Here is a 12,115-nt window from a genome sequence, read left to right on the forward strand (position 1 = left end):
TGCATCGGCGATGTCGTACCCACAGCAACTATTAAAACCTTCCCCAACCAGAAACCATGGATTGATGGCAGCATTTGCGCAAAACTGAAAGTGCGATCCGCTTTTAACCAGGGCAAGGTGACTGGAAACATGACGAATACAAACAGTGTAGCTATTCCCTCCGCAAGGCAATCAAACAAGCTAAGCGTCAGTATAGAAACAAAGTAGAGCCGCAATTCAACGGCTCGGACACAAGAGGTATGTGGCAGGGTCTACAGTCAATCACGGATTACAAAAAGAAAACCAGCCCCGTCGCGGACCAGGATGTCTTGCTCCCAGACAGACTAAACAACTTCTTTGCTCGCTTTGAGGACAATACCGTGCCACTGACACGGCCCGCTACCAAAACCTGCAGACTCTCCTTCACTGCAGCCGACGTGAGTAAAACATTTAAACGTGTTAACCCTCGCAAGGCTGCAGGCCCACACACTGGCTGGTGTGTTTACGGACATATTCAATCAATTCTTATCCCAGTCTGCTGTTCCCACATGCTTCAAGAGGGCCACCATTGTTCCTGTTCCCAAGAAAGCTAAGGTAACGGAGCTAAACGACTACTGCCCTGTAGCACTCACTTCCGTCATCATGAAGTGCTTTGAGAGACTAGTCAAGGACCATATCAACGCCACCCTACCTGACACCCTAGACCCACTCCAATTTGCTTACCGCCTCAATAGGTCCACAGATGACGCAATCGCAACCACACTGCACACTGCCCTAACCCATCTGGACAAGAGGAATACCTATGTGAGAATGCTGTTCATCGACTACAGCTCAGCATTTAACACCATAGTACCCTCCAAACTCGTCATCAAGCTCGAGACCCTGGGTCTCGACCCCGCCCTGTGCAACTGGGTACTAGACTTCCTGACGGGCCGCCTCCAGGTGGTGAGAGTAGGTAACATCTCCACCCCGCTGATCCTCAACACTGGGGCCACACAAGGGTGCGTTCTGAGCCCTCTCCTGTACTCCCTGTTCACCCACGACTGCGTGGCCATGCACGCCTCCAACTCAATCATCAAGTTTGCAGACAACACTACAGTGATAGGCTTGATTACCAACAACGACGAGACGGCCTACAGGGAGGAGGTGAGGGCCCTCGGAGTGTGGTGTCAGGAAAATAACCTCACTCTCAACGTCAGCAAAACAAAGGAGATGATCGTGGACTTCAGGAAACAGCAGAGGGAGCACCACCCTATCCACATCGACTGGACAGTAGTGGATAGGGTAGAAAGTTCCTCAGCGTACACATCACGGACAAACTGAATTGGTCCACCCACACAGACAGCATGGTGAAGAAGGCGCAGCAGCTACTGGATGCTCCAGTAGCGACACCTGGACCCGTGTCACCCAAACTAACAAAAAAAACACTCCCTGATGCTTCGCTTTGGTGAGGCGTTATTCTGTAACCTTTACACTGGGAGTCGGGAAGCAAGTTCAGGGAGTGTATTTAGTAAATACATTTACATAGAACAAAACAAGAAACACGGGGCTATTCGATGCTAATGCAGTACGCCGCATGATGTTTTTGTGCTGGTCAAGGACAGTCAGGTCTGGAGTGAACCAAGGGCTATATCTGTTCCCGTTTCATTTTTTTTTAAATGGGACATGCTTTTTTAAGATGGTGAGGAAAGCACTTTTAAAGAATAACCAGGCATCCTCAACTGACGGAACGATGTCAATATCTTTCCTGGATACCCGGGCCAGGTTGATTAGAAAGGCCTGCTCGCTGAAGTGTTTTAGGTAGCATTTGACAGTGATGAGGGGTGGTCGTATCACCGCGGACCCATTACGGACGCAGGCAATGAGGCAGTGATCGCTGAGATCCTGGTTGAAGACAGCAGAGGTGTATTTAGAGGGCAGGTTGTTCAGGATGATATATATGAGGGTGCCCGAGTTTACGGATTTGGGGTTGTACCTGGTGGTTCCATGATAATTTGGGTGAGATTGAGGGCATATCTTAGATTGTAGAATGGCCGGGGTGTTAAGCATATCCCAGTTTAGGTCACCTAACAGTACAAACTCTGAAGATAAATGCAGGGCAATTAATTCACATATGGTGTCCAGGGTGCAGCTGGGGGCTGAGGGGGGTCTGTAACAAGCGGCAACAGTGAGAGACTTATTTCTGGAAAGGTGGATTTTTAAAAGTAGAAGCTCAAACTGTTTGGGCACAGACCTGGATAGCATAACAGAATTCTGCAGGCTGTCTTTGCAGTAGATTGCAACTCCATCCCTTTTGGCAGTTCTATCTTGGTGGAAAATGTTATAGTTGGGGATGGAAATTTCAGAATTTTTGGTGGCCTTACTAAGCCAGGATTCAGACACGGCTAGGACATCAGGGTTGGTGGAGTGTGCTAAAGCAGTGGGGGGAAAAAAACACATTTAGGGAGGAGGCTTCTGATGTTAACATGCATGAAACCAAGGCTTTTACGGTTACTGAAGTCAACAAATGACTGTACCTGGGGAATAGGAGTGGAACTGGGGGCTACAGGGCTGGGTTAACCTCTACATCACCAGAGGAACAGAGGAAGAGTAGGATAAGGGTACAGCTAAAGGCTAGCAAAACTGGTCGTCTAGTGCGTTGGGGACAGAGAATAAAAGGAGCAGATTTCTGGGTGTGGTAGAATAGATTCAAGGCATAATGTACAGACAAGGGCATGGTAGGATGTGAGTACAGTGGAGGTAAACCTATGTGTTGCGTGATGATAAGAGAGGTTTTGTCTCTGGAGGCATCAATTAACATAGGTGAGGTCTCCTCGTGTGTGGGATGGGACGAAAGAGCTATCTAAGGCAATTTGAGCATGTCACGCCCTGACCTTAGAGATCCTTTTAATTCTCTATTTTGGTTAGATCAGGGTGTGACTAAGGTGGGCAATCTAGTTTTCCTATTTCTTTGTTTGGCCTGGTATGGTTCCCAATCAGAGGCAGCTGTCTATTGTTGTCTCTGATTGGGGATCATACTTAGGCAGCCTTTTCCCACCTTAGTTTGTGGGATCTTGATTTTGTATAGTTGCTGTGTAGCCTACAGAACTTTACGTTCGTTTTGTATTTTGTTGTTTTTCGGTGTTCATTTTAATAAAAGTAAGATGTTCGCCTACCACGCTGCACCTTAATCTCCTCATTCAAACGACGAGCATAACAGAAGATCCCACCACAAACGGACCAAGCAGCGTGGCCAGGAGGAGCAGACATCCTGGATATGGGAGGATATCTTGGACGGTAAGGGATCCTGGACGTGGGAGGAGATCCAGGCCGAAAGGGATGGCCTTCCATGGGAGCAGACGGAGGCAGTGAGGGAGGAACAACGACGACACCGGGGTTCGCGACCACGAAGGAAGCCCGAGAGGCAGCCCCCAAATTTTTGGGATGGGGGGTACACGGGGTGGTTGGCGGAGCCAGGTTTCAGACCAGAGCCAACTCCCCGCACTCGCTTTAAGGAGCGTGTGACCGTTCAGGCACAATGTTATGCGGTGATACGCACTGTGTTTCCAGTGCGCCTTCACAGCCCAGTGCGTCCTGTGCCAGCGCCCCGCACTTGCTGGGCTATAGTGAGCATCCAGCCAGAACGGGTTGTGCCAGCTCTACACTCCGGGCCTCCAGTGCGTCTCCCCAGCCTGGTACGCTCTGTGCCGGCTCCACGCACCAGGCCTCCAGTGCGCCTCCGCAGTCCGGAGCCTCCTGTGAGGGTTCCCAGTCCGAAGCCTCCAGTGATGATCCATGACCCGAAGCCTCCAGTGATGATCCATGACCCGAAGCCTCCAGTGATGATCCATGATCCGAAGCCTCCAGTGATGATCCATGATCCGAAGCCTCCAGTGATGATCCATGGCCCGAAGCCTCCAGCGACGGTCCCCGGTCCGGAGTCCCCGGCGACGATTCACGGCCCGGAGCTTCCGGCAACGATCTCCGCACCAGAGGCACCACCGAAGTTGACGGCGCCACAAGCAGAGCGGGGTCTGCGTCCCGCACCGGAGCCGCCACCAAGGGTAGATGCCCACCCGGACCCTCCCCTATAGATTCAGGGGGGGGGGGGGGGGGGGGGGTACTGTCACGCCCTAACCTTAGAGATCATTTTAATTCTCTATTTTGGTTAGATCAGGGTGTGACTAGGGTGGGCAATTTAGTTTTCCTATTTCTTTGTTTGGCCTGGTATGGTTCCCAATCAGAGGCAGCTGTCTATTGTTGTCTCTGATTGGGGATCATACTTAGGCAGCCTTTTTCCCACCTTAGTTTGTGGGATCTTGATTTTGTATAGTTGCTGTGTAGCCTTCAGAACTTTACGATCGTTTTGTATTTTGTAAGATGTTCGCATACCACGCTGCACCTTGGTCTCCTCATTCAAACGACAAGCGTAACAGAGCGGGACTGAGGGCTCTACAGTGAAATAAAACAATATAAACCAGCCAAAACAGCAGTAGACAAGGCATATTGACATTAGAGAGAGGCATAAAGCAATCATAGGTGTTGATCAGGAGAGCTAAGACAACAACGGGTAAATGGCGAAGAAAGGGGAGAGCTGGTCAGTTAGATACATGAGTTCGAGGCTGGGGCCGACAGGTAAACAAAATGAGGTACCGTGTTATTGAAACAGTCCAGGGGGCATCAGCTGTGTAGCCAAGTGATCATAGGGTCAAAAGAGTAGCAATGGGTTAGATAGGGTGCTATACGGTATTCACTACTACACTGGGTGAGCAGGGGACACAACATTCAGAAAAAGCTAACGGACCAGGGCAAGTGGATGGTTCTGCGGCGATCACATCGGCAGTCCAATCATGATGGATTGGCGGGGCTCCATGTTGACAATAAAGGGTCCAGGCCAATTGGCAAAGGAGGTAATTGTAGCCCTAGAATTAGTTGGTATATGGGCCTAGCTCGAGGCTAGCTGGTGCTTACTTCGGGACAGAGGCGTTAGCTAACAGTAGCCACTCGTTTTCCAGCTAGCTAGCTAGCTAGCAGCTAGCTAGGAGTAATGATCCAGAGCGGCAGGAATCCGGTGATATGGTAGAGAGAAGCGGTCCGATATGCTCAGGGTTGATATCGCGCTGTGCAGACTGGCAGGTGATTGTCCGAGCTAAGGCTAGCTGATTCCGGGGGGGAAAAGGCGAGGACAGCTAGCCGTGGCTAACAAAGACTAGTAGCTAGTTAGCTGGCTAGCTTCTGATGGAGATTCCAGTTATAAGGAATAAAAATAGAAGATCCGTACCACATTGGGTGAGGCAGGTTGCAGGAAAGTATATTTAGTTCGTAGATAGAAGTGAGATTAAGATATAAAAAAAAGACCGGCTATTTATAAGGGATAAGACAAAGACAGATATACACGTCCTACTGCGCCGCCATCTTGGAAACTATCATTAACTACACTATATATACAAAAGTATGGGACACCCCTTCAAATTAGTGGATTCAGCTATTTCAGCCACGCCCGTTGCTGAGAAGTCTATAAAATCAGGCACACAGCTATGCAATCTCCATAGACAAACATTGGTAGTAGAATGACCTTACTGAAGAGCATAGTGACTTTCAACGTGGCACCTTCATAGGATGCCACATTTTCAACAAGTCAGTTCGTAATTTCTGCCCTGCTACAGTACAGCTGCCCCAGTCAACTGTAAGTGCTGTTATTGTGAAGTGGAAATGTCTAGGAGCAACAACAGCTCAGACGCGAAGTGGAAGTTAACACAAACTAACAGAACGGGACCACCGAGTGTAGAAGCACGTAGCCTGTAAAATTGACTGTCCCCGGTTGCAACACTCACTACCGAGTTCCAAACTGCCTATGAAAGCACAAGAACTGTTTGTCGGGATCTTCATGAAATTGGTTTCCATGGCCGAGCAGCCGCACATAAGCGTAAAATCACAATGCGCAATGCCAGGCGTCAGCTGGAGTAGTGTAATGCTCGCTGCCATTGGACTCTGGAACAGTGGAAACACATTCTCTGGAGTGATGAATCACGCTTCACCATCTGGCAGTCCGACAGATTAATCTGAGTTTCGTGGATGCCAGGAGAACGCTACCTGCTCGAATGCATAGTGTCAACTGTAAAGTTTGGTGGATGAGGAATAATTGTCTGAGGCTGTTGTTCATGGTTTGGGCGAAGCCCCTTAGTTCCAGTGAAGGGAAATCTTAACGCTACAGGATACAATGACATTCTAGACAATTCTGTGCTTCCAACTTTGTGGCAACAGTTTGGGGGAGGCCCTTTCCTGTTTCAGCATGACAATGTCCCCGTGCACATAGCGAGGTCCATACAGAAATGGTTTGTCGAGATCGTGTGGCATAACTTGACTAGCCTGCACAGAGCCCTGACCTTGACTGCGAGCCAGGCATAATCGCCAAACATCAGTGCCCGACCTCACTAATGGTCTTGTGGCTGAATCGAAGCAAGTCCCCACAGCAATGTTCCAACATCTAGAGGAAAGCCTTCCCAGAAGAGTGGAGGCTGTTTTAGCAGCAAAGGGTGGCCACCTCCATATTAATGCCCATGGTTTTGGAATGAGATGTTAAACGAGCAGGTGTCCACATACCTTTGGAAATATAGTGTATTTGAACAATCTATAAATCTTGGTATTCCAGACATGACTCAGTTCCAAATTGTTAAGCTCTCATTAAGTGACTCATACCTGTCTCACCCACGCTGCCCTATTTATATTTGAGTCATTTAGCAGACGCTCTTATCCAGGGCGACTTACAGTTAGATGAATTGCTCAAGGGCACATCAACAGATTTTCCCCCTGGAACAGGCTAATACTAATGTCAACACTTGCTACAGTGGTCACTAACAGTAAGCCAGGCCTGGAGTTCCACCCTAGTACCCATGCCCCCCTCTCTGGCCAGCAGAGCCCAAACATTTTGTATGTGAAGGGCTGGGTGTGTCTGCCTTGGGGTCTGAAGCCATAGTGAGGAGGATGTGGAGGGCCGTTATATGATTTACCGGGTACAATCTTCTTCTTCTTGGGCACTGGAGGACGCCACAAAGGAGCAGCTGGGTAGATCACCTGATATGTGTGGAGATTTTAGGGGAAGGTAGGGGGAGGACGGGTTTCCCTGAGGCCACTATACTCATCTGAGGATGAACCGGAGTGGTAGTCAGAAGTCACCCTCTCCACAGTGCTGGTCACCTTCTTAGTTACATCCTCATCACCAAAGAAACTGGCCACCTTGAAAGCATGGTTCTTCTCTCCATACATGCAACCCACTTCCCCTGAGCAGGCCAAGGTTCTTGTACTGAACCCCACTCTCCTGGCAAGCTCGCAGCAGCTCTGGATCCTCCCTCTGCAACCTGTTCAGCCTATTACACCTGAAGTCCTTTGCTGGGGTGGTCAGGGTACCAATGCACCCTGAATTCTCCTGCAGGGCAACTGTCAACCGCTCCACAAACATGTCCACTTTCTAGGTCTCCAACTTTTCCACCTTCTTGATCAGTCTTTTCAGGAAAAACACCACTGCTGCAATCTCTTTCATCATGTTTCACTGATGTGCTGTAATGATGGTCCAAATTCGTAATTGCTGCTCATCAACATTTGGACAACTATAAATCAGCTCAGACTCATGCAACCCAAGCCAAGGGCTTGTGAACACTAAAACAACCTCATAGCTAGTTGTCTGTCTTGTGCAACTCATGCTGAATCATTTCTAAACAGGAAACGCTGGGACTTATTCTTTGCTAATGGCCTTCATCATGCATGTATTACTCTCATTAAAATGTTGGCTTGGCCTTTAGCATGCGCTAAGCCTGCGCCAGTAACCCCTAAGGATACAAGTGGCTCTGTGGCTGTTCTGCAGGCTGTGACATAGCAGCCTACAGTAGCACCTGTGTACCTACCCAATGCCTGAAATGCTAAAAAGAGAGAAACCATGGTTTTTTGGGGAGGCATCATCTGATGGAACAGTTCCAATGCCTCCCATCGAACATGCTCTCCTATAGAACTCTCCTATAGATATGCACCTGCGCAAATGTCATTTGGTTCAGAAAATACTGCACATTTTGTATGACATACAGTGTAATGAATAAATACTAGATAGAAAACATAAGACTTTATAAAAAACAGACACAACTGAGCGAAGCAGCAGGCTTGAGCGAAATAAGCTTTTTGTGCTTTTGGAACATTTCTGGGAACTTTTATTTAAGATAATGAAACTTGGGACCAACACATGTTGCGTTTATATTTTTGTACAGTTTACATAAGTTTGCTTTCTGACCCTTCACCCTATTTGGGCACAAAATATTTGTATTGTCCCCCACGATGAAGGGGAGAGGACTTTGGATCTTTCTCTGTCCATTAGTACGTTAGTCACATGATATCTCTAAACATGATAACATGTTAGTCACATGATATCTCTAAACTTGAGTGAATTATGCGTCTTGCCATAGAGATCCGGCATTTACAAAATTACACTGATTGGCCCAAGGTAAGAGATATAGTGATTAACTGAAATCTGTTAGTCACACGATATCTCAATTGGCACAAGGGGGTTGCTGCGTCATTCGTGAGGGACGACATGTTTACTGTTGCCTTGTTTAACCTTTAATTATCCAGGTTAGTCTGTTTCATTGAAATAACATCTCTGTTGCAAGAGAGAACGGGGATGAATGTGAACCTTAGAACAAAACCAATAAATAGCGAGCAGAGACATAGAATCATAATATGTAATTTATTGTACTGCATGTCCCAGGTTTCTATGTGAGGAAACTATTCTATCTACACCATGTTGTTTCCAGCTCTTAGATTACATATTAACTGAAACACGACGTGCAAAGGTAGCACACGTCCAGAGCTCTGCCCAGTGATACTACCGTCTCAGAGCAGGGAGTGTTTATTACACAGGAAGAATGGCTCAGGGACTTCAGATTGATTACCACTACTGAAAACTTCACTGGGGTTTTTGATTTTTTTTAAAACCTAATTTCCACACATTTGTATACCTTCTACAGTACATGCATTGGTACTTGCTCAACTAAATACAGGGACAAAACTGAGATGCACAAGATACATGATCAAATCTAATTTAAATCAATTCTTGTATTTTGTGGTTTTGTCTTGAGTTTATTTGCATTTAATTCATAGTTTTCACTATCTAATGTGTTAGATCATTCTAATCTTGTATTCTCGCAGCCCAAGAAGAATGTTCTCAGTCATTGAACCCAGAAACTCGTTTGATTTCAAAAGGCCCATAGAATTCACAAAACTAAGAGTAATAATAATAATAATATATTTATTTTATATAGCACTTTTCATAATAAAATAATCTCAAAGAAGCTTAAAAACAAAAAACTAAATGACATGTAGTTCTTGGGCTGGACAATAGTCTTCGGCAGAGTGTTAATCTGATAAAATCCCTATCTATGAAAACAAACAATCTACTGTAATTATTGAGGCAGGAAATACACACATTTCCTAAAAACACTAGAAAACCTGCTGGGAAAATGGGATAGTGATTGTGTGTGTTTAGTGTTGGACAGCGTGTTGATTCGATGAGAAGGAGCTGGTACAGATTAGCTATGTTGTAATTCTTTGGTGGAACAGATTTGTTCTGACTTGCCTCGAGTCTAAACTGTAAAAAACGTCCATATCTGTTCTGTGAACCTTTTTTAAGGAGGTTTGTAGTAGAAAATAATAATTACATTTCATATATTTTTTGTCACCCAGTGCATTTTTCAGACTTGTCTGATCAGACTCTAACGGCATGGTGACTCAAAGGAAAGACTAATTGTAATGTTTTTTTGGAGATTAATCCTTGCATTAAGTGTTTGACTCTTGGATAACGCATACTCCTGACCAACACACACAGTTTGTTTGCCCTGGACATTAGTGCCTTCCATGCTCTGTGGGAATTCCACATCAGTTTGCAGTTTCATGTCAACACAACTGCCAGACATCATTATACTCCTACATACTCACATGACAGTGAGTCAATATTGCCTAGCCTATGTACTACACATTTTACAAGTGAGACAAAGAAGAGAGGTCTCTTAGTAAAGCTTTCAAACAATCAAAAACAACCTTCTACAATCTTCCCCTTACAAATGTATATTTTGGCTTGGGGCTGTTCGCTCTTACTCCTCAAACACTTTGATTGAACGTAGTACTTTACAGTACATCTTGAATGTTGTTCACTAGGTCATTCAGGTAAATATGCTCTCTCTTTATTGGCAGTAAACCAACAGTGACGTAGCTCACTACTACTATCTGACACATCTCAAAAGTACATGACCCAACACCTGTATCTCTGACTAATTACGATTATGCTCCATCATGATAAGATATATAAAACGGATGCCAGACATGGTATCAAAACCATGAATCATTCATGGGTGTTTCTTTACTGATCAGTATTTTTCCACTGTATTCATGACTAAATAAGCATAGCATGCTTCTGTAGAAGTGTTGGGTGTGTTGTAAACCTGAGATTTCTTTCTGTTAACACTGCCACCCTGAGCTTAGATTATGAATAGGATAACTCTGAGCATCAATTGGTAAAGGTTTTAACATTTACCAACTAAACAAACTAAATACACTGCTCAAAAAAATAAAGGGAACACTTAAACAACACAATGTAACTCCAAGTCAATCACACTTCTGTGAAATCAAACTGTCCACTTAGGAAGCAACACTGATTGACAATAAATTTCACATGCTGTTGTGCAAATGGAATAGACAAAAGGTGGAAATTATAGGCAATTAGTAAGACACCCCCAAAAAAGGAATGGTTCTGCAGGTGGTGACCACACACCACTTCTCAGTTCCTATGCTTCCTGGCTGATGTTTTGGTCACTTTTGAATGCTGACGGTGCTTTCACTCTAGTGGTAGCATGAGACGGAGTCTACAACCCACACAAGTGGCTCAGGTAGTGCAGTTCATCCAGGATGGCACATCAATGCGAGCTGTGGCAAAAAGGTTTGCTGTGTCTGTCAGCGTAGTGTCCAGAGCATGCAGGCGCTACCAGGAGACAGGCCAGTACATCAGGAGACGTGGAGGAGGCCGTAGGAGGGCAACAACCCAGCAGCAGGACCGCTACCTCCGCCTTTGTGCAAGGAGGTGCACTGCCAGAGCCCTGCAAAATGACCTCCAGCAGGCCACAAATGTGCATGTGTCAGCATATGGTCTCACAAGGGGTCTGAGGATCTCATCTCGGTACCTAATGGCAGTCAGGCTACCTCTGGCGAGCACATGGAGGGCTGTGCGGCCCCACAAAGAAATGCCACCCCACACCATGACTGACCCACCGCCAAACCGGTCATGCTGGAGGATGTTGCAGGCAGCAGAACGTTCTCCACGGCGTCTCCAGACTCTGTCACGTCTGTCACATGTGCTCAGTGTGAACCTGCTTTCATCTGTGAAGAGCACAGGGCGCCAGTGGCGAATTTGCCAATCTTGGTGTTCTCTGGCAAATGCCAAACGTCCTGCACGGTGTTGGGCTGTAAGCACAACCCCCACCTGTGGACGTCGGGCCCTCATACCACCCTCATGGAGTCTGTTTCTGACCGTTTGAGCAGACACATGCACATTTGTGGCCTGCTGGAGGTCATTTTGCAGGGCTCTGGCAGTGCACCTCCTTGCACAAAGGCGGAGGTAGCGGTCCTGCTGCTGGGTTGTTGCCCTCCTACGGCCTCCTCCACGTCTCCTGATGTACTGGCCTGTCTCCTGGTAGTGCCTCCATGCTCTGGACACTACGCTAACAGACACAGCAAACCTTTTTGCCACAGCTCGCATTGATGTGCCATCCTGGATGAACTGCACTACCTGAGCCACTTGTGTGGGTTGTAGACTCCGTCTCATGCTACCACTAGAGTGAAAGCACCGCCAGCATTCAAAAGTGACCAAAACATCAGCCAGGAAGCATAGGAACTGAGAAGTGGTGTGTGGTCACCACCTGCAGAACCATTCCTTTTTTGGGGGTGTCTTACTAATTGCCTATAATTTCCACCTTTTGTCTATTCCATTTGCACAACAGCATGTGAAATGTATTGTCAATCAGTGTTGCTTCCAAAGTGGACAGTTTGATTTCACAGAAGTGTGATTGACTTGGAGTTACATTGTGTTGTTTAAGTGTTCCCTTTATTTTTTTGAGCAGTGTAT

The 12,115-nt window shown here is 46.6% G+C and overlaps 1 pseudogene; it reads right to left on the reverse strand.

Moving 5' to 3' along the window:
• Positions 1-6,812: 6,812 nt before the first annotated feature.
• LOC129868810 (protein BTG3-like) lies at positions 6,813-7,557 on the reverse strand (annotated as a pseudogene).
• Between the last annotated feature and the right edge of the window lie 4,558 nt (positions 7,558-12,115).

The sequence above is a fragment of the Salvelinus fontinalis genome, chromosome 2 (genome assembly GCF_029448725.1).
Source record: "Salvelinus fontinalis isolate EN_2023a chromosome 2, ASM2944872v1, whole genome shotgun sequence".
Taxonomy (NCBI): Eukaryota; Metazoa; Chordata; class Actinopteri; order Salmoniformes; family Salmonidae; genus Salvelinus; species Salvelinus fontinalis.